The sequence below is a fragment of the Cicer arietinum genome, chromosome 2, assembly GCF_000331145.2.
Source record: "Cicer arietinum cultivar CDC Frontier isolate Library 1 chromosome 2, Cicar.CDCFrontier_v2.0, whole genome shotgun sequence".
Lineage (NCBI taxonomy): Eukaryota > Viridiplantae > Streptophyta > Magnoliopsida > Fabales > Fabaceae > Cicer > Cicer arietinum.
Window position 1 is genome coordinate 32,237,980 of NC_021161.2, and position 22,066 is coordinate 32,260,045.

General features: G+C 30.9%; 1 long non-coding RNA gene across 3 annotated transcripts; it reads left to right on the forward strand.

The window, feature by feature from the left end:
• Positions 1-11,631: 11,631 nt before the first annotated feature.
• Positions 11,632-21,223, forward strand: LOC105852310 (uncharacterized). 3 transcript variants are annotated; one of them, XR_001144154.3, is made up of 5 exons: positions 11,632-12,087; positions 12,181-12,520; positions 18,973-19,087; positions 20,105-20,204; positions 20,845-21,223. It is a non-coding gene; the product is annotated as an uncharacterized lncRNA (long non-coding RNA). The 3 variants fall into 3 exon arrangements; XR_012161834.1 differs by lacking the exon at positions 18,973-19,087 and having other exon boundaries at positions 11,641-12,087; XR_012161835.1 differs by lacking the exons at positions 18,973-19,087; positions 20,105-20,204; positions 20,845-21,223 and adding an exon at positions 13,633-18,654 and having other exon boundaries at positions 11,644-12,087.
• The last annotated feature ends 843 nt before the right edge of the window (positions 21,224-22,066 follow it).

Consider the following 22,066-nt stretch of genomic DNA (forward strand, 5'->3'; position numbering starts at 1 on the left):
CCATTCTTAATACTCCTTTACTGAAACGATTTTCAAAAACAAACATTAAGTAACCAAGACATTAAGAGATTCCCCATTCTTAACGCCCAGTTAACTTAACAATGTTCAAAACAAATATTAAGTAAACGAGACATTAAGAGATTCCCCATTCTGAACGCCCAGTTAACTTAAACGATTTTCTAAACAAATATTAAGTAACCAAGACATTAAGAGATTTCCCATTCTTAACGCCCAGTTAACTTAACAATGTTCAAAACAAATATTAAGTAAACGAGACATTAAGAGATTCCCCATTCTGAACGCCCAGTTAACTTAAACGATTTTCTAAACAAATATTAAGTAACCAAGACATTAAGAGATTTCCCATTCTTAACGCCCAGTTAACTTAACAATGTTCAAAACAAATATTAAGTAAACGAGACATTAAGAGATTCCCCATTCTGAACGCCCAGTTAACTTAAACGATTTTCTAAACAAATATTAAGTAACCAAGACATTAAGAGATTTCCCATTCTTAACGCCCAGTTAACTTAACAATGTTCAAAACAAATATTAAGTAAACGAGACATTAAGAGATTCCCCATTCTGAACGCCCAGTTAACTTAAACGATTTTCTAAACAAATATTAAGTAACCAAGACATTAAGAGATTTCCCATTCTTAACGCCCAGTTAACTTAACAATGTTCAAAACAAATATTAAGTAAACGAGACATTAAGAGATTCCCCATTCTGAACGCCCAGTTAACTTAAACGATTTTCTAAACAAATATTAAGTAACCAAGACATTAAGAGATTTCCCATTCTTAACGCCCAGTTAACTTAACAATGTTCAAAACAAATATTAAGTAAACGAGACATTAAGAGATTCCCCATTCTGAACGCCCAGTTAACTTAAACGATTTTCTAAACAAATATTAAGTAACCAAGACATTAAGAGATTTCCCATTCTTAACGCCCAGTTAACTTAACAATGTTCAAAACAAATATTAAGTAAACGAGACATTAAGAGATTCCCCATTCTGAACGCCCAGTTAACTTAAACGATTTTCTAAACAAATATTAAGTAACCAAGACATTAAGAGATTTCCCATTCTTAACGCCCAGTTAACTTAACAATGTTCAAAACAAATATTAAGTAAACGAGACATTAAGAGATTCCCCATTCTGAACGCCCAGTTAACTTAAACGATTTTCTAAACAAATATTAAGTAACCAAGACATTAAGAGATTTCCCATTCTTAACGCCCAGTTAACTTAACAATGTTCAAAACAAATATTAAGTAAACGAGACATTAAGAGATTCCCCATTCTTAATTCTCATTTAACTTAATGGTTTTCAAATTCCACACAAAACAAACTCAAACAAATTCTCACATTCAATCCATAATTCACACCAAAACACATCAATCAACAAACATCAAGTATGCACACGCCAAGTACGATGAACACACATCAACATAATAAATTTCATTTATTCAAAATCTTACATACGTGAGGTAAATTCATTTTTCCCAAAACAATACTCCAACCCTAACAAAATTCGTTTCCACACAACCACAGATAAGGCCCTAGATGCAAACTAAAAGTTTGGAAGGAGCCATTACCTTAACGTTAGCTTTAACGTGCGTTTCCGGTACTGCGAGTAAATCCGGTAAAAATCTCCGCTCGCAACGTCGCCTCCAAGTTGGTCCCCTAGCACCGTAGCGTGGTAGTGAGCAACTTTCCCTTCTAACTCTTCGCGAAACGAAGCTTAGATCTAGATGAAACGGAGAGGTTTGTGTTTGAATCCCTAATACCGTTTTTCTTCGTTTTCGAATCAAAGAGGAAGAGTGGAGTTGAGAAATCATTGTTCTATCACCCACCCAACCTTGGGTTTCTAATCTTGAAGAAAGGAAGCGAAGAAAAACGAAAATGGAGGAAGGAGGGAGAATGGGTTCTCGCGCAGGGAGGGAGAGGAAGATGGAAAATTCTGGTTTTCTTTCCTTTCTCTTTCTTTCCTTTGTTTTTCCTTTCTTCCTTCTAATTTCCTTTCTTTCTATTCTCTCCAAACAAACATATATACATAAATGTGTGTGTATATATATATCTTAATTGTAACTTAACAAATATCTTCATATTCATTAAAATTACCATTTCACCCGTAACGCATAAAATTCTTCGTAAAAGATTCACCGCATTTAATTCAATTTATTTATCGACAAGTAATTCTAATCGGCATCAAAGTAACTTTTTGATCATATAAACTCCAAAATATTATTAACTTTGGCTAAAAAGCCTCCGAGTCAAAATCCAAAATACATAAAAATACATAAAGTGTACTTTAAAATTATGGGTCTTACATATATGTCTCCTTTATTTCTTTCAATTTACCTTATATTCAACCTTATTATATCTAAACTTGTTTTATAAAAGTAGGTTGAACATTTTGATGAAGAATAGTCTTATATAAGGAAATTGAAGTATTTTTCGAAAACAACAAAACACAATTCAAACTCTCAACCTTTCTTGTATTTTCCAACACCTTGATTAATGTGTAAACATCTCTTACAATTGTGGTCATCTTCCATTTCATAAGCGCTTCTAATTTGGTAATTGGGCCTCTATGATCGAGGCCCATTTTATCCAACAATTAGGTCTTGTTGTAGTGCCATCTTTCTTTGGGCTAAATGGTGCATGAACATGCCATTATGTCTACCCGTACTTAGATGGACTAGAGGATGCCACGTCGGTCATTGTAATAGGTTGCATCCCAGTATAATTTACCTAGCCAAATCCAAGCATCCATCCCTATTTTGGGGCCTTGCGAACATTTCCTCCCTTGGACATCCCCTCTAATCTAGGAATGAATTGGAAATGCAGTTCATTAAAATGTGACTGTGTGAGGACTATCTTTTTTCATCTATTAGAACCAACCATTATTGATAAAAGTGGAAAATGATTATATAGGTACAAAAACCCTTTATCTTTTTGTTAAAAAAAAAATCGGTGTCAAGATATTACATGGTGAAGATGACATCCCATCTATGTCGGCACCCACAACAATCACATGTCATATGCAACACCATACTAAATACTATTAAATATATAAGGATAAGATACTTGGGAGGATTACGCCAAAACCCAATATTACAATCCAAAGGACCAACAACATTTGCCTCATTAAAAACCTTACCAATAAAATTCTAAAGGGATAAAATATGGTGAAGGAAAAAAGAGTGTGGAGCAAAAAGAGAATCAATAAAAACAGAAAAAAAAAAAAAAAAAAAGTGAAGGAAAAAAGAGTGTGGACAAAAAAAAAAAAAAAAAAAAAAAAAAAAAAAAAAAAAAAAAAAAAAAAAGAAGTTCATTCTTGTAACGAGCAGAATCATCGTAAATGAAAGATGGAATGAAATCGCACCGCACGACACCATTGATGTGTAAACCTTAATTTGCTAATTTTTCCGCACAACTATTGCCTTCTCTGAAGATTTTAAGACAATTAGTCTATCTATTCTACAGCCTCCAAGTAACTAAAGAAGAATTACTAAAATCTTGAATAGTCAAAGAGAGTCACATTCTAGCCAAAAATTAATTCAATCCTTTTTAGATGCACATTCTACAGCACACATAACACGGAAGACCCTCTACAAGTATTACTTTTCACCGAAGATAAAGGAGGACAATACCAGTTCACTTCAATTATTTTGGGAGCCGAAGAAGGGTGACATTTGACATCAAAAACCTTGAGAATTTAAAACTCAAGAATTGACAAATATATGCTACCTTTGGAATGATTAGCTGACAAAGATATCTTGCATCTTAGGATGTTAATAACATGTTGCGTGGGAGTGGTTTTTTCTTCAAATCTAAAAAGATTCACGCACTTCCCAATAATCCAAAGAATGAAAGAGTGATAAGCTTTTTAGTGTCTATGCAGCAAGACCAAATAACATTTCTAGCCCATTTGTCAATATATATAAAAAGAGATTTTGACCACCGAAAATCTTGAAGATATAAATCAAAAGAAAAGAGTACTAAAATTCTAAGTACATCTTGAAGCTATAAAGAAATAGTGATGAGCTTCTTGGTGTTTTTTTATTTATTTTTATTTTTAAATTCCATATTGCAAATGTTTATTCTCCCTGTTCTTTTGATTGGGAAAAGAAAGCGTTGGGATGACTTGTTGTTATTGAAATCTTCCCTCACAAAGGGAGAGTGGTGTTTGGGGTGATTTTAACACAATCATGTTGCAAAATGAACGTAAAGGGAGGAGTAACTCATTTTGTTTACATGAAATGGAGGACTTAAAATGTTTATTGATCAAATGGAGGTCATAGGCATCCTTGTAACTGGAAAACTATTTTCATGTATAAACCCCTTTTAAAAAACCATGAGCAAGATTGATAAATTTTTATTATTAGAAAAACTCATAGATAAATGAAAAATATCATTGGAACACATTGGTGATAGGGAAATCTAAGATCATTGCCCAATAAGGGTGGGAAATGTAGACATAATTGGGGTCCCAAACTGATTCGGTTTAATAAAGGTTGGGTGGAACATGATGGTATCTTTGCATTTGTGAAAGGGAATTTGGAGGCCTTAGAAGTTACATGGTGGAAGGCTTTCACTATGAAGTAAAAATTAAAGTTCTTGAAAGAAAGACTTAAATGGTGGAATAAGGAAGGAAGTGTTTGGCATTGTAGATTTCAAGATTGACCAAATCGTTAAGGAGTTTAATCTTTTAGATGAGATATGTGCAAACAAGGGTGTAGTGGATGCAGATTAGAGAAAGTTAGGCTTTACTAATTTTGGGAGAAAATTAGGAGAAATGAGAGTTTGCTTCTTCAAAAGTCTAGAGTAAAATGGTTCATGGAAAGGTGACTTCAATTCACGATTCTTTCATGTTTGCATGAAACAGAATCATAGAAGGAACCAACTCCTTAAACTACATGTGGAGGGCGAGAGAGTTATTGATGCTGGAAAAATAAAGGAAAAGGTTAAAACTTTCTTCGTCAATGCCTTTAGAGAATCTCATGTGTGCAGACCACAGCTTTCTTTGATAGAGTTCATCAAAGAATTTCATGCAAACGTTGAATTGTTGAAAGTTATGACAGCGCCTTTCTTGGCGCTTATTCCAAACCAGAATAACCCAAAGGGAATGCAGGAATACAAACCCATATCACTTATTAGCAACATGTATAAAATATTGTCAAAATTGTTGGCTTAGAGTTTGAAAGGAGTTCTTGGTAAGATGATCTCAAAGTGCCAATCAACAATCCTCCCTAACCGGCATACTTTGGATAGAATTTTTGTTGTTAATGAGATAGTGGACCTAGCCAAAAGAATAAAGGATATGTGTCTAGTTATGAAAGTCGACTTCAAAAAGACATACGATTCAATCAATTGGTACTACTTAGATTCAATTTTGGAATCTATGGAATTTTGTTCTATTTGGCGCAAATGGATGCAAGTTTGTGTGTGTTCTAACTCATTATTGTTTTTGGTCGATAGAAGTAATATGGAATAATTCAAGGTCGAAAGAGGTTTGAGGCAAGGTGACACACTTGCACCATTTCTATATCTTGTTCTTGCGGAGGATATTGCAAGGTTTGTTGAGAAGGTTGTATCAAAGGGAGCTATTATTGAATATAAGGTATCAAATTCTTTATCTTATCCTCTACTACAATTTGCGAAAGATGCAATATTTCTTTGTGGACGGTCATGGGAAAATATTTTGAGCATTAAAATCCATTCTACATGGGTTCGAATTGCTGCCGAGAATGAAAATGAACTACGTAAAAAGTCGTATTATGCACATTAACTTACAAGACAAATTTGTTGACGCGGTGTCTCATTTTATGTCTTGCTTTATGGGAAACATCTCATTCAAATATAATATATATACTTTTATTTAATCATTTTAATTATAATAATTTATAATTATAAGTATAATAATTATTTATTATAATAATAACAATAATAAAAATATAACATTTATTAATAATTTATTAATGTATTTTTTTTAATTTATTATTTGTATTTTTTTTTAAATAATTAAATTAATAATTTAATGTATTTCGTTTCATTTTCATGTTATCAATATAAATTTCTTTTCATTTAATTGTTAATTTTTATTATCATTTAATTTATTTTTTTGAAAATTTTAATATATATATATATATATATATTTAATCATTTTAATTATAATAATTTTTAATTATACGTATAATAATTGTTTATAATAATAATAATAATAATAATAAAAATATAAATTTTATTTATAATTTATTATTGTATTTTATTTTAATTTAATATTAGTATTTTATTTTTTAAATAATTAAATTAATAATTCTAATAATAAACTATTTTTAAAATATAAAAAAAAAAAAACGCAGTTGGAGGTTGCTTCCCCGGGAAACGACTTCCTATTGAGATAAAAAAATTTCCTCTTCAGGAGGTCGCTTCCCCAGGGAACGACTTCCTGTTAAAACAAAAAAGTAGGGCATTCAGGGAATTTTGTTTCGGAGTGTGGCATTTCAAGAATAAAAAAAATAAAAAAAGGATATTTAAATAAAAAATTCCCACCTATAACCCCTTGAACTTAAAAAAAAAAAAATCAATTCTATCTTTCTCATTGTTCTCACTCACTCACCTTCTCTCTCTCTAGTTCTTGAATCTTCAACCTCTCTCTAGTTCTTGAATCTTCAACCTCAAAGCAACATCTGCAAGACATTCTTTGAATTTTTTTTTATACTTTATTTTTGTTCTTAGATTATTAGAGATAAAATTCATGTATAGAGCATTGAGAACAAATAAAAAACAAAAGGTCATTTTTTATCAAGGAAATTGAATAGACCCTGTCTTTAATTTAGGACTGGATTTTATATTTTTGTGATAATCTGATGTTACTAGAATTACTTATGAAAGGTCATTTAGAGTTTGATATAAAAAGATTGGTGGTGATTTTTAATTTTATTGATTTCTTTTTATAAGAAATTAAATTTTCTAGAAGGAGATTGAGAGGAATGGTGGAGAAAAGTGAAGATGAATTTAGATGAATCATAGTGATAGGTGATGTGAAATGTCTCACTTCACATGCGGAAAGTGTATGGTATAAGAGTGAGGATAAGTGTATGGTATAAGAGTGAGGATGTGAAAAATTCAAAAACAAAATTTTATTGTGCAACAAGAACCAAAAGTTGTAAAGGTCCAAGTTAAATGGACTGTGGAACAAATATAGAAACATTCATTTTCAAAAATTTTATTGTGTAGCTCTCCTTTATCCATGTACCCCTAAAATGTATAGGAAAAGTGAGCATTTTTTTGAGTGACCATTTTTTTATTTCTCCTTTATTTTTTATTGTGTACCTCTCCTTTATTTTTTATTGTGTACCTCTCCTTTATTTTTTATTGTGTACCTCTCCTTTATTTTTTATTGAAAAAAAAAAAAAAAAAAAAAAAAAACACAAAGAATGAAGCATAATAAAAAAAATTAGAATATAAATTCCTTACCTTCTGGTTCACGATAGCCAACGACACGACAAACAATGAGGGCTTCACGTTGCAATTGCAATTTAACAGTTTAAGAGATCTGATTGGCTTTCACGTCGTAGTTGCGGAGGTTGGTTTGAGAGGGGATTAGCAACAGAGGATGGTTTCGTGATGAATGACAGTGAGAGGGTGGTTAACAACATATGAAGTCGGAACTAATTGGTTTCGTGATTGTGAATTGCGATGAAATGACACTGAGAGGTGATTAGCACGAGATGAATGGTTTTAGGATTTGTGGTGGGTAGAGAAAGAAAGAGGAACTGATTGTTTGTAGAAAAATTGAATGAAAGCATCAAGAGAACCCAAGGCTTGATGGAAATAGTGAAAGAAAAGAAAGAGAAGTGGACGAAATAATTGAATCCGGTAAGGAATAAGTGTTGCTTTGGTTTAATTGCTTGAACTAGGTCTAGCTAGGCTGAGAGTCGATTAGCCTGAGTTGTGGTGTTGACAAAGATCGGTTGAAGGAAATGGGGTTTTAGGGTTTCTTTGAGTAAACTGAAAAAGAAAGAAATTCGACAGGACAAATATTCAAATGCACTACTACACACTTATGTTTTTTTTTTTCTTTTCTTTCTTTTAATTAGTTGTTAAATATTTCACATTTTATACAAAAAATAATTCTGCAAAAACTATTTCACATTTTTCTTTTTTTATTAATAAAAAAATTAAATTATGTAATTAAAAAATAGTCATCGACTAAAATTTTGGTCGCTAAAATTTAGTTACTATTTCAATCTCTAAATTTTGTTAGTGATGAAATAATATTTAGTTTTAAGGTTTAAAATTTCGGTCGCTAGTGTGAAAGACAAATTTTCTATTAGTAATATTTAACGATTGAATTTTTTATCGCTAAAATTCAGTTGCGATTTCAGTCTCTAAATTTCATTAGCAACCGATTTAGTGACAAAAAAATATTTAGTTTCTAGGTTCAAAATTATAGTCTCTATTTCGATCGTTAATGTAATTGAAAATATTCAGTCTCTAAATCAGTCGCTATAGACAAAATTTATAGTAGTGTTATATTTTTTATTTAATTATTGTTATCCGGTTAAACCATACCTCGTAAGTCTCACCGGTTTGATTTTCAGTTCGGCAAATTAAATCTCCAACTGCAAAACTTCATCTATAACAAGGAGATAGAATATTAATTAAAAAAAGAGAGAGAGGAAAATAAAGGGAGAGATTGAGAGTTTTAGAGAATATTGTAGATAACCACGTAGTAAAGGATCCAAATTTATTTTTAATTTAAAACATTGTTATTGAGGTGACATGGGTTCCAACTCTGACATTAGGATAACTCCATGATAATTGAATTTAGTATTCTACGATTTGACTTGTATCCCTTAATATATAAAAATAAATAAATTTTATCTTTTTTATTTTTATTTATTTCAAGATAAAAATATTGTTATAAAATAGTACCTTCACCAAAAATCCTGATACTTAATTTTTTTTTTTTAAATTTAGTATACAAATTAACACTACTAAAAATTGTATTTTTAAAATTTTTGATAGTATAATTTGTGTTTCGAATATTTCAAGATACAATTTTTAGTAATGTAAATTGTGTACTGAAAATTTCGTTGATAAAATTTCTGGTAGTTAATATCTCTTCAGAAAATTAAGCTTTTAAAATTTTGATAATTAATTTTATTAAATACTGGAATTTACACTATTAAAATATAACTATAGAAATTTTATCTTGTTAAAAAAACTCAAAAAAAGCTTTTGAAAGCATGTCCTTTTTTAAAAAGTTTTTGAAAAATCATGTCCTTTTTTCTTTATTTTTGGAAGCATAAAAGTCATTTTGAAGAAATTCTTTATCAATTTCAAATTCTTTTTCTACGACATTTAATTCATTAATAACATTTTCAGTTATCGCAGAAAAAGATGATGAAGTTGGTGGAGAAATATTTTGTTGTTCCTCATTTGTATTATGAGGTGTTGTATAGATTTGATGAAGTATATTTGTAGAGTAATCAACGTTTTGAAAAGAAGCAAGCACTTGGAATGCTAGAACACGAAAAATGTGGTTTTGAAAAGTTTTCTATTTTATGAGGTAATTGTATTACTGAAGGGAGTCTGGAGGAACCAGCATCAGAATATTTGGCACTAGATGTTCTTGAAAAACTTAGTTTTACCCTTCCATCATTGTACTAGATAACTTCCCTCAAGTTGTTGTTTGGTTTTGATTGTTCAGGAGACTGTGGTTTAACAGCTCCTTCCAGAATCCATTCTTCAGGAAGATCTATATATTTCCAAATGATGATTTTTGGAATAATAGTGTTTGCCTTTGTTAAATCAGTTTGTAAAAATAAAGTTTTACTTTTTTTATTGTCAATATTTTTTGTTGCTGTAAAGGCCGAAAACATTGATTTGTAATGAACTCTGTAAATAATTGCTACAGGAATCGATCGTGTTATTATTTTGTAATTATGAGTTTTGATTTGTAACATGAGAGATTTTAAAATGTTTGGGTTTTTTAAGGATAAAGAAAAATTTGGATAACATTCAAACCAAGTTGGTCCATGACATAAATTAGATTCAATCGTACTTATTATTGAATCTTGAAAGTCTAAGAACCTTGCATCTCGTAAGACATATAAGATTGAAGTGTTTAATCCTTCCCTAGTTAGAGGTTTGATTCCGACTTGGACAAGACCTATATGTATGAAATTATAGTTCCTGTTACGGTGTTTTTGAAGTGTTTTTGGAGAAAGAATATCTATTGTTTCAAAGGGATTTGATAAAGGAACATCTTTTTCTTCTGTTTTGATTACATAGTCAGTTTTGAGAAGGTTTTTTAAAAGACTAGATTCATAAACCTGATTCTTTTTTATTTTTTGGATTTGCCAATTGTTAATTGATTTTTGAAAATCTTCAATAGTAATTTCTTCACTATTGATAGGTTCCTTTTGTCTTGAGAAATTTTGGATAGAAGGACTGGAAAAAGAAGAAGTGCTACAAAATAAGTTATTCATATTTGAAAATTTTCTTTTTAATTCGAAAAAACTTTCAAAGGATTCACAGCCCTAAAACGCCTGTTTGTCGGCTTAAACACGAGACTTACTACCTAGAAACTATCATTTTTCAAATTAAACTTCGAATTTTAAAAAATTATAATCAATTCTATTTAACTTATTCCCCCAAGTCTGATACCATAAACGTCCTGAATTCAAGGGTGCATATCAACAATATGCAAATGATGAATGAAGATGATTGTTTCTGATGCACAAGATTAGCAAAAACTGTAAGTGCAAAGCATACTTATGTTTTGCGGTATGTAAAACATGTATATGAACAAATGTAAATTTATTGCATAAAGATACTTATAATGGGTTTTGAAAAAACTGAAAAGAAAATATTATAAGTTTTGTAAATTTGAGACACTAAAGATTTCTTTGAAAATTTAAAATGTAATTACGATGAAAATATCGATAGTTTTTACTATTTATTTAAGTATATTTTAATTAATTAAAGAATAAAAATTATAAATAGAAAGGTACAAATTAAATTGTGGAAGTAAGAAATCTAATTTTATTAGTCGGAAAACTGCGTAAATCACCGTAATGATAACTAATTAACTATGTGCCAGCAAACTGCGTCAACACCCCGAGCTGAACCATTAACGATTAATATAATTTCTTTTGTGGTCTAAGTCTAAATTGGACAATTATGGGACCATGCTTTTAGCCCAAGCACATTGTGACCCAAAAGTCCAAAGCCACTTTGTATTGATGCGTAACAGACCCTGCAATCATTTTGCCTTTGGTTGATGAGATTGGGGTGAAGAGACTGACATCAAAACAGTAATCTTTTTCAGGTTCCACCTTGTTGGTGCCCTGAAATTACCTTCATGTTTTTTTAGGGGTTTACTGTTAACAAGATAGTAATGGGGTTGAATTCTTAATTTGGTTTTATATTTAAAAAAAAATAGTAAATATTGCCGTAAATCACATTAAATTTACACATACAACTACAAAGTTTTGATTTTAATATTTGTCAATTATTTAACTCTACAAAATATATAACATGTTACATTAACATATTCATTAATTAATTAGGTAAGTAAAACTTGTAAGTTATTTATGGGGGTTGATTCTAGTGGAAAGGGTACACTCCAACAATGTGGAGAATTATGGTTTGAATTTGGACCAAAAAATAAACCAACATCGAATAAAATTACCTCTGACAATAGAGCTTAAGAGATAAAAAATCACAACAATTATATAGTTAGTTAAAAGATAATGGATTAAATAAGTTTTTGTGTCGTATTAAATTTCAAAAGTAAGGTGTTCTATAGCAGACCAAATAACTTATACAATACAGAACTTGTGAATCATAGAGGCACTGGCGGATCTTGGTAGGGACAACGGGTGGCCGCGGCCACCCAAAAAAAAAAAAAACCTTAAACCTAAATCTGTATCGTCTCTTTTCCTCTCACTTCCGGTCTTCCTCTATTTCTCCCTTTTTCTTTAGTGAAGAATTTGAGGGAGAAGAGTCATACCCAGTATCAGAATCTGGATTCTTTATGGAGTTGTTGTCTTTGGAAGGTGAAAAATTGAAACTTTTTTGGTTGTTACTATTGATAGGGTAATGTGGGTTTGTTGAATCTGATTTTTTTTTTCTTTCGATTTTGGTTTCAGACCCTTTTTACCATGTGAAGAATTTGAAGGAGAAGAGACAAGTCCAGTGTCAGAATCTGGATTATTTGCGGAACTGTTGTGTTTGGAAGGTGAAAAATTGAGACTTTTTGGGGGGTTTGAAAAGTTGCGAGCTTTAGCATGATAAGGTGGTCGGGTGATGTGATTAGCAGGGAAAGATTTGAGCTTTTGAAAACGGAATTTGAGGTGGGTGGGAAGATTGGAATGGGAGAAAGAAGAAAAATTGATGTCGGAGATTTGTTGTAGAAAGATAACATCTTGTGCTTGATTGAAGATTTCTTCGATTGTGGAATCGTCGCTGTCAGAAGGACTTGCATATAAGGTGTTTGATTTTTTGTTGCATATAATGTGTTTGATATTTTGTTGCATACAAGGTGTTTGATATTTTGTTGCATACACGGTGTTTGATATTTTTTGCATACAAGGTGTTTGATTTTTTGTTGCATATAAAGTGTTTGATTTTTTGTTGCATACAAGGTATATGAGGTGTTTGACTTTTTATTGCATAATATTGGCATATTTAATTTATACATGTTATAATTTTATGTGAGTCACCCCAATTTTTTTAGTCAAGCTCCACCACTGCGTAGATGACCATATGATACATATTTGCGTATGCGATATGAGCATCATATTGCTCATAAAGTGTGGTGGTTTGGAGAGGTAAATTAATTGTTATGATATATTTTATTTATTATTTATGTTTTATATATTGAACACATATATTTTATATCTATGCAAGAGCAACAATGCAGAAGTTGGATTAACAATGTAATAAATTTCAAAACTTTGCTCTGTAAGCACTACCTCGAGTTTTAGAGGTTTGGGTGCAGTAGTCTAACGTATAACCACTTTATCTGGGCAATATTAAATTGACTGATAACAACCTCATTTGAACATTTTTGGAGAGGTGGCACTAGTGTATTTTAACATTGTTATATTGTCGATATTAGATTTGATGTAGCTAAATATCACTAGAAGCGGGGTTGAATAGGAATTTTGTCGTTTAAAAATAATTTTCGCTTGTTTAAAAACTATCCTCTCAAAGAGAATGCAATGTCAAGGATGGTTATTTAAACCTTTAGATTTGAGCTGATGAAAAGAAAGAGTAAAGAATGACACACACAATTTTTATATTGGTTCACCCAATGAAGGCTACGTCCATTCTTCACACACTTGTGAGATTTCACTAATGTTCAAAACTGATCAACCTCTCACAGAGGATGATTACACTTTCTGTATTCTTTAGCTTCACCAAACTTACAATCAAGTTTCAACTATTTCCAAGTGTAACTTACTTGGAAATTACAGAATGATTATGAATAAGACTGTTTCTCTTTTCTTAAATACTTTCTCAAGGATCTAATATAAGATTTATAGAAAATATGAAGAGAGAATGTATATTGCTCTTGATGGCTTGATCTTTTTATGCAGTTGTGTTGTGTGTTTGATGATGAATAGCTTGCTGCCTTTTATAGAGGTCTTATGATGATCTTTCCATGTGGCAAGCTTTTTAAGACCGTTGGATACGTGATAAAAACGTCCAAGGTCTTGCATCATATTTACGGAATTGCCATCTAGCTGTCTTTGGACAGACTCAGTCCATCCTCGAGCAGGAGGATCAATTCCTTGGAACTTGATCTTGAGTTCTCCTTTTCTTTTCTCATTCTTCAAGATATGTAAGGCTATTTATTTGACTTTGTGGGCTACAACCTTTTCTGAAGCTTGAAATGACTAATACATTTTCACCTTTTGAAAGTGATGTTCACAAGAGAGAAAAAGCCAATGCTCAAGCACGTGGGTCAAAGCCCCTTTCTTCAAGACATGTGAAGGCTTCTATTTATGGCTTGTTTGTTGTTGTCTTTCTATAACTTGACTTCATATAGCTTTTTCAATCATACAAGAATGATATATAGGTCTGCTAATAGCCTTTGCACATGATATGATGGGTTGCTTTCAACATTTGGGAATGATGTGGACTTTATAGAACCATCCTCCAACCTAGTACTGTCATCCTCTTACATAGTACTGGCTATCCTCGTACCTATTCTTTTGTCTTCTGACTTTTTTATTTCAAATGCTTTATTTATTCATTCTTTAAGATTGTTTTTCCTTTCTTTAATGAATAAAAAACATTTGTTCTGGTGAGGATGAGTAATGTGCAGATTTGAATCTTCATCTTCTTGCGAGGAAATCCTCTTGAGTTCCAATACTTCAGATCTGAATTAGATTTTTCTCCTTTATGTTTTAATGATTAATAATCTGTTTTCTTATATGAATTCACTCAAAAATACAGATTAGTCATTAACCATAATCATAATCCTTTAAGTAATTTTTTTATCATTAAAATCATTTGGGAGAGATTTTGTCTCAACAAGATTGGTTGTAATACATCAAATGTAATAAGTTAGACAGTGACAAATTTGTTATTATGGTAAACTTTGTTAGATCTGTTCTAATTAAACTGTTATAACATATACATTAAAAAAACTACAAAAAAAAAAAAGTTATTATAGTAAACTTTATTAGATCTGTTCTAATTGAACTAATCTAACATACAAAAAAAAAAGCGGTAGAAAATTTGTTATCATAGTAAATTTTATTAGATATGTTCTAATTGAACTGTTCTAACATACACATTAAAAAAAAAGCTACAGAAGAAAGAAAAAAAAAGCGGTGACAAATTTGTTATTATTACAAATTTTGTTAGATCTGTTATATTAGACCATTCTAACAAGCCGTTTAAATATATATATATATATCCGTAAGTTAACCAAAAAAATTAGAAGTCACGCGCGAATGCAAACTAATTTTTCATCCTTCATCATTCGTTCTTCTGCAAACCCAGTCGCGAATTAATCACGCACGAATGCAAACCCTGTCCCAAATAATTAGTTTACGTTGCGTCAATTCATTCTTCATCTATTCTTCATCCTTCATCCGATCATGAACTTAGTTTTCATCATTCTTCCTTCATCTGGTCACGAATCAAACAGTCAAGAACCCATGTCTTACCCCTTCAACGCTTCAACGTTTTCATCCTTCAAACTTTAACCTTCATCCTTCAGTGAAAACGCGAATCGAACGAACTTTAGCTTTAAGCGGGAATCAGATGAACTTTAGCTTTCATCCTTTATCGCCAGCGACGAGTTTGTCCAGCGCAACATTTTTCTACTTCAACACCGACGACGAGTTTTCTTTGTTTTCCTCTTCCATTTATCAAGGAGCATTTCCGTCGAGAAGTGCCAATTTCTTTCACCATTGAGAAGTGTTTGTTGCTTTCTCCGGTAATTTTCTAATAATTATTGTTTGTTACTCAATAATTTAAAATTATTTCATTGTTAATTGTTCTTATTATTAATCTTTAATTGAATTTTATTTTAGTAATATTTAAAATAATTTCAATATAACATTTAACAAGAAGATTAGATTGTGAGTTGTGATTGAAGTGGGGTATTAAATTGTTTTATGTAGTAATAGTTAATTAAACTCTTATTAATTACAGAAGTGATGTAGAAATTTAAGAAATTGTGATGCCTAAAAAACGATGAAAGTGATGGAGAAATTTGAGTAGTAGTAGTTACCCCAATTTTCAACCATCATTTAAAACTGCATGCTATGTGTTTGTGAGATTGTCTCTGTTAATAATACTTCAAAGAAACTCTGTGTTTTGGATTGGTTTCATTTTTCAGGTATGTTCTTTTCTAACCCTTTTTCAGTCACATGTTTTTTGTATTTTTTCTTTCACATGAAAGATTAAGACTTGTTGTACATTAATTTTGTTCTTATGTATTTATTATTATTATTATTATTATTATTACTATTTTTTTATTGTTGTTGTTATTCTGTTAAATACATCTATTATAGCTATAATATCACTAAAATGGGGTGAAATATGGATATTGCTGTTTTAAAATTTTCTCAAGTTTTTTAAATCACTATCCTCTCTGAGACGATGAGAATCAGAGGATAGAAATTTAAGACTTTAAATATGAGCAAAATAAATAAAAGAGAAAGTATAGAAAATGACACACGCAACTTTATACTGGTTCACCCAATGAAGGCTACGTCCAGTCCTCACAAACTTGTGAGTTTTTTACTAAGGATCAAACAAATTAACCTCTCACAGAGGTTATTTACACTTTGCGTATTCTTTAGCCTCACCAAGCTTACAATCAAGTTTCAACTACGGATATTGCTGTTTTAAAATATCACTAAAAGCTTGCCAAATGGAAAGATATTCATAAGACCTCTATAAAAGGCATCAAGCTATTCATCATCAAACATACAACAACATTGCATAAAAGGATCAAGTATTTTAACGCTATCAAGAGCAATATCCATCCTCTCTTCATACTTTCTATAATCCTACACTAGATCTTTGAAATATCTTTTTAGAAAGTATTTAAGAAAAGAGAAACAATCATATTCATATCACTTTGTATTTTCCACGTGAGTTACACTTGGAAATAATTTAGAACTTGTAAGAACAAGATTGTAAGCTTGGTGAGGCTAAAAAATACACAAAGTGTAAGTAACCTCTGTTAGAGGTTGATCAGTTTGATCATTAGTGAAATCTCACAAGTGTGTGAGGACTGAACGTAGTCTTCATTGGGCGAATCAGTATAAAAGTCGTGTGTGTCATTCTTTACATTTTCTCTTTCTTTTACTCAACACAAATTTAAAGGTTTAAATAACCATCATTGGGTTCGCATCCTCTCAGAGAGGATAACTTTTAAAAACACAAGAAAAATATTTTTAAACAACAAAATCCCTATTCAACCCCCCTTCTAGTAATATTTAGCTACATCACTTGTGTTAGAGTTTAAAAGTAACTTAGGTACCCATACATAATTGGGTCCTTGTTGGTTAGTTTTTCCTCTTGTGAGGATTTTCTTTTTATTATAACAAGTAGAATCATGGTGCCCATGTTTACCACACAATGAACATCCCTTCTTTATGTTGTCAGCTTTTTTCTTAGCATGACAGTTTTTGAAAGTATGTCCAAGTTTTTTGCAAAAGGTGCTTTTTGGCCTATCCTCTTGTTTTTTAGGTATAAATTTTTTTTCATATAATTTTTGTTTATGAGAACTTTTAAATCCAATACCAACTTTGTCAAAGATTCCAGATTGAGATCCCATTATCTTTTGAAATGTTTTAGTGGATTTAAGAAAGTTGGTAATGTCATTTTTTAGTTCTTCAAACTCTATTTTAAATATTTCAATTTTCTGTATCCTCTTCTGGAGGATGAACTTTGACACTCTTTTTGTTTAAATTTGTTTGTTGCTCAGACAACTTTTTATGAGATAATTGCAAGTCTAGAATGATTTTTTTCATACTTCTCATTCTTAGCTTGAAGTTCCTCATTGAGTTTCTTTATTTTATAAAGTTGATTTTTAAGAAAACCACATTTATGAGATAAAGTGTTTGAGTCATTAAAGGGATTGTCAAATTCTATTTCTATTTTTTCACAAGTAGGAAATAGTTCTGTGATGGTTATCTTTTCGGTATCTGATTTTGCAATGAGACAGAGGTTAGCCTCTTCTTCCTTTTCCTTCTCAAAGGATGACTCGTCACTGACATCCCAAGTAATCATCATAGATTTATTTTTGTAGGGAAATCTTCTTGAGTTCCTTTTGTTTAGAGGACACTTAGTTTTGTAGTGTCCCATTTTGTTGCATCCAAATAAAGATATTTGACTTTTGTCAGTTTTTTTTCTTTTTGAGGAGATCTTTTGTCTTGTCCTCTACGATATATCATCCTCTGAATTCTTCTAGAAATCAGAGTGAGTTCATCCTCTTTCTTAGATATAGGATACACTGAGCTTTCCTTTTTTGTGACATCTTCAGTCCTTTTGGAGGATGAACTTTCTATTTGGCTGGATTTTAGATCAATCATTTTTCCCTTTTTGCTTGGTTTGTCTGCCCGCAACAGTGGTTCGTGAGCTCTTAGAGTTCCAACGAGATCTTCTAATTTCATGTTAGCCAAGTCTCTTGCTTCTGTGATGGCAGTCACCATTGGTCTCCATTCTTTTGGTAAACTCCTTAGAATTTTTCTTATCCTCTCTTGGACAAAGTATACCTTTCCAAGAGACCTCAAGTTGTTTAGTATGATTTTTAGCCTTGAGAACATTTCATCAATCGTTTCTTCCTCCTTCATTTCGAATAGTTCGAATTCTCTTACTCCCATGTCAATTCTAGCTTCTTTTACGTGACTTGATCCTTTAGGATGGATCTTCAGAGTGTCCCATAGTTCCTTAGCGTTTTTGCATTCTTCAACTCTATCATATTCCTCCCTGCTTAAAGCACACATTAGAAATGAATGAGCTTTAGGGTTTTAAATCACTATTCTCTATGAGAGGATGAGAATCAGAGGATAGAAATTTAAGACTTTAAATATGAGCATAATAAAAATAAAAAAAGTATAGAAGATGACACACACAACTTTATACTGGTTCACCCAATGAAGGCTACGTCCAGCCCTCACACACTTGTGAGTTTTTTACTAAGGATCAAATAGATTAACCTCTCACATAGATTAGTTACACTTTGTGTATTCTTTAGCCTCACCAAGCTTTTACAAGTTTCAACTATTTCCAAGTGTAACTCACGTGGAAATTATAAAGTGATATGAGTATGATGTTTTCTCGTACAGGAGGTTCAAACCTCCTAGAAACTTGTACATGAGCTGTCCTTTTTCTTTTTCATTCTTCAACACATGTAAGACTATATTTTTGTCTTGTTAGCTACTACCTTACTATATGTTGATGTGTAGGGTCTTTTTCAACATCTGAGAATGAAGTGTTTGGTCATTTTCAACATCTGAGGATGATGTGGACTATAGATCCATCCTCTTGCAGTCTATCCTCGTACAGTCCATCCTCGTGCATGTAAAATCTTGCCTATGGCCTCATTGTTTAAATTGCTTTATTTATTCATTCTTTGATACTGATTTATCTTCTCATTATGACTAAAAATCATTGTTTCAATGATGATGAATATTTTGCAACTTTGAATGTTCATCCTCTTAAGAGTTCTTGTATGACTATCCTCCAGTTTTGAAGACTTGGTGGATTAAGTCATAATTTTCTCCTTTTTTTCTTAATGATGAGTAACCCGTTTTCTAATATGAATTCACTCAAAAGCATAAATTAGTCATTAACTACAATCATAATCTTTTAAATAATTTTGTTATCATTAAAACCATTTGAGAGAGATTTTGTCTCAACAGCATCATGATTTATTTTATTTTTATTTATTTGAAGAGGAATGATAAGTTTGCAATTTTCACATTACATATTTGATTTCTGTTGCATATTAGCGCTAGCAAATTAAAAGCATTTGTTAAATGTATTCTATAATAACCCACCTTAAAATTAAAATTCCTTTTGAAATCAACAAATTGAGTCATCAATAAGTCTACTACTAAATTAATTTGTTGTGTTGTTTCTATTATATGCGGTTCATTTTGTGTGTGGTCTACTTTGTTGATTTTCATTTTGTTAATCATAGTAAACATCTGTTGGGAAGTTTATTTATCTGAGAAAATTTTTTATAGTATTGATTAATCGTATATAGTGAAGATAATGGTGTTCCATGTTATAAATTATGTGCTCTCCCTGGAGATTGATAAGGTAAAGTATCTGAAATATGGTTGGTGGGGGAAGCAGACAAAGATAATAGCCGCTAAGTAATTAAACCATCTTTTACTGTTGTTGGCTTACATAAATACTTAAAGCAGGACAAGAAAAAATCAACTTAATTTCAATTTGAAAATCAAAGGGAACACATTTTGCTAACCAGGTTATACTTATAGACACATTCTATAATTCTATTTTAATAATCTTTCTTCTAATTTTAAATACAACTAATTTTGCATCAAGCTCTTCTTTTCGGATGTTCTGCAGGCGGCTTAGCGACTATTATACATTGCGATGAATTTCGAGGTCTCTTTCCAAGGACTACTAAAGTGAAATGTATAAGTGATGCAGGCTTGTTTCTTGATTCGTAAGCGACAAACTGCGGGATTGATATATAACTTTTTTACCATCATTATTGAACTTTTTTGTTCTTTAGTTCTTAATTGTTGTTGGCTTTCAAATTATAGAATTGATATATCTGGCGAGCGTACCCTTAGTAATATGTACAATGGTGTTGTTGGTTTGCAAAAATTGCACTAATCATGAAACTACCAATTTATTGCAAATAGTTTATACGCTTTTAGATATTTGAATCTCACATGGTTAACGATACCAAACTTTGTATATTATATTGACATTTACAGTTGCAATGTAGTGGTCATGGTAGACTTTATGTAGTAGTCAAATTATCATATTTGAAAAAAAAATTGGAGTGTAAATTCTGAATTTAGTCCTCCAAATATTAGGGTGTTATGACATTTGATATGAGAATGTAGCCGTCAGAAATATTTTTGTCTCTAAATTAATTCTTAAAGATGTGAACTTGGTGATAGTTTTGTATATTTGTAGGGTGATTATAACATTTGGGCACATGTTTTTAGCTTTTTAGTTTGGTATTTTAAAAGCTCTTTATATCTTATAATAATTTTTTAGCATGATTCTAAATTTTGGGTCGAAATCGAATTATAATTTTATTATTTTCTTTTTGACTCTTTCTTGCTCTGTAGGTGATAACTTGAGCTCTGGATATCGGATTGGTTTATACGAGCAGGCGTTGGAAAGCTAAAAATTAGAGCTACAACTTTAGTGTTGGAATAAAAGTCCAATACTGAACTTTACTAGGCCTAAATTGTAGATTTTGTAATTTGAACTTTTGTAATAATTTTAAATAGCGGGTCACTTGTTTTTAAATCTTAAACCCAAAGTCCAATATCGAGTACTATATATTGATAATTTTGTTTCTTTTTACGGTAGGAAATATTAGGACTCAGAATGCTACAAGAAATAAACACTTTTTATTTTAATTTCATGGAAGACTAATTTTGTAAGATTAATCTACGAGTTCAGAGTTTCATCAACACCTTGAGATTCAGGTTACACTGTCAATTTCGCTTCATGATTCTATCTCTGTTTATTTGATTATATTGATATTCTGATTGCTTAAATTGAATTTCAATAGGATCGATTAAATTCATTTGACAAAATTTGGTTTCAGTTTCTGATTTAATTGAATTATAATTTTGCGACGCTTGATAGTTAATTGTAATATTTTGATGATTGTGATGCTTAATCCAGTCAAAGAAACCGAATTCACATAGGATTAATTACGCTTGTTTGAACAATTCTATAGTCAAATAAGAATAGAATTACAAATTAGAAATTAAACTCATTGATAGAATCTGTGATAGGTTTGAAACTTGATTAATCATTTTGCTCATTTGTTAAAATAAATAATCTAAAAAAATCCGTTTATAATTTCAACTTTCAATTCAATTAATATTATTATATCTGAAGTCCTTGCGAAACGACTTGAGTTATTACCTCTATTTACATTTTATCAATTGTATTTGACCCATGAGCGACAGTGATTGATCTTATAGTACTGATTAATCTTATATAGTGATGATAAGGGTGTTCTATGTTTTAAATTATGTGATCTCCCTAGAGATTGATAAAGTAAAGTATCTGAAATATGGTTGGTGGGGGAAGCAGACAAAGATAATAGCCGGTAAGTAATTAAACCATCTTTTACTGTTGTTGGCCTACATAAATACTTAAAGCAGGAAAAAAAATCAACTTAATTTCAATTTGAAAATCAAAGGGAACGCATTTTGCTAACGAGGTTATACTTATAGACATATTCTATAATTCTATTTTAATAATCTTTCTTCTAATTTTAAATACAACTAATTTTGCATCAGGCTCTTCTTTCCGGATGTTCTGCAGGTG